Source organism: Bison bison, unplaced genomic scaffold (genome assembly GCF_000754665.1).
Source record: "Bison bison bison isolate TAMUID 2011002044 unplaced genomic scaffold, Bison_UMD1.0 scf7180017864492, whole genome shotgun sequence".
Taxonomy (NCBI): domain Eukaryota; kingdom Metazoa; phylum Chordata; class Mammalia; order Artiodactyla; family Bovidae; genus Bison; species Bison bison.
In genome coordinates this window covers 5,785,830-5,787,240 of record NW_011495051.1, presented here as the reverse complement: position 1 = coordinate 5,787,240, position 1,411 = coordinate 5,785,830, and the positions used below count along the sequence as shown (strand labels likewise).

The window sequence follows — 1,411 nt, the reverse complement described above, 5'->3', positions numbered from 1 at the left end:
TGGCTACTGGCCAAGCACATTCATCTCCATGATAACCCTTAGGATTCATTCATCAGGTGGTGACTACATAATATAGGCTTCCCTGGTGGCTCAGGTGGTAAAGAATCTGCCTGCAATGCAAGAGACACAGGTTCAATCCTGGGTCGGGAAGATCCTCTGGAGAAGGGCATGGCAACCCACTCCAGTATTCTTGCCTGGGGAATCTCATGGACAGAGGAGCCTGGCAGGGTACAGTCCATGGATAATATGAATACAGTCTCTGCCCCACTCCCCCCTCAACCCATGGGACTCAATCTCCCAGGAGCAAGATGACAGACCAGTATATGAAGAGACACATGATTCAGATCAGGCCATGCTCTTTATGAGAAATAACCGAGAGGCTTGGAAGTGGAGGTGGGAGGATGAAGAGACAGGAGAGGGTGTGCCAGGTGGAGGAGCAGCAGGGGGCAAGGTCCCGGGGGCAGGGAGGAGCTTGGTGCGGACCCACGACCCCGAGGGCCAGCGCAGGAGGACCACAAGGGGAGAGGGAGACTGGCCTGGGACACATGAAGGTTGGTCAGCGTGCATTTTCAACCCAGAGGAGACCCAAGGCCAGTGCTTGGTGCCCCTCCCACCTTGGGTGAGGGGTCCTGCCTTGGGAGTCTCTGCCATGGGTAGCACCACTCACCCCACCCTGCATCCTGATCTCTGTTCCCGTGACCTCTCCTCCACCCTGCCCTTCCAGCCTGGCCCTTAGTCCCGCTTCCTCTCATTTCCGATTCTTCCTCGAAGCTTCAGGCCTGCGGGGCAGGTCTGTTTCTCCAGCATCTACCCTGGTCTGTTTCTCCAGCATCTACCCTGGGCCAGCCTGCCACAGACACCGCTCTGGGCCACCGCCCTGTGCCAGGCCCTCCACCCCCTCCTGTCTCCGCCCTCCTCCTCCTCCTCTGTGCAATTTCCCCCTTAATCACACACTGTCTTGTTTTCTTTGCAGCCTGGCCAAGTCTGAGAGTTGATCCCCAAACAGGGCAGTTCAGCTCCTGAGGGATGAAGCCAGATAGATGCTGACTTAGAAGCTGACCTCTCCCCTCTTCTGATTGGAGCCCCTAGGCCCAGCCCAGTGATGGGGAGCTCACTCTCACACTTTGTGTTGCTCTTTTCAGACAGGCTGATGTTTACCCCAGGGGTTTCTTTTTCCCCCTCTTGTTTACCTTACGGGGGCTTCAGTTGGTGGCGCGGTGTCGAACCCTTGTGTGCGGGTCCCTCTGGGCCTCAGCGCCTCTTCTGGGAGCCTGGACAGGGTGGGAAGGGGCAGTGAGGAGAGAGGAGCTGGGGCTGCAGTTCAGGGGTCACTGAGGACACCTTCTCCCCAGCCCTGGTCAACCTCCCTTTGGCTTTCATCCTCCCTTGGTTCCTAGCCCCCGTTCCCCCA

At 57.8% G+C, this 1,411-nt stretch overlaps 1 protein-coding gene across 1 annotated transcript in view; it reads right to left on the bottom strand.

Moving 5' to 3' along the window:
• The window catches only part of ADAMTS10 (ADAM metallopeptidase with thrombospondin type 1 motif, 10), a 19,412-nt gene extending 18,027 nt beyond the window's left edge, over positions 1–1,385 (bottom strand). Inside the window, exon 1 of the mRNA XM_010828474.1 lies at positions 1,191–1,385. The gene's annotated coding sequence lies outside the window, so the exon portion shown is untranslated. The remainder of the gene's footprint in view (positions 1–1,190) is intronic.
• Positions 1,386–1,411: the final 26 nt, after the last annotated feature.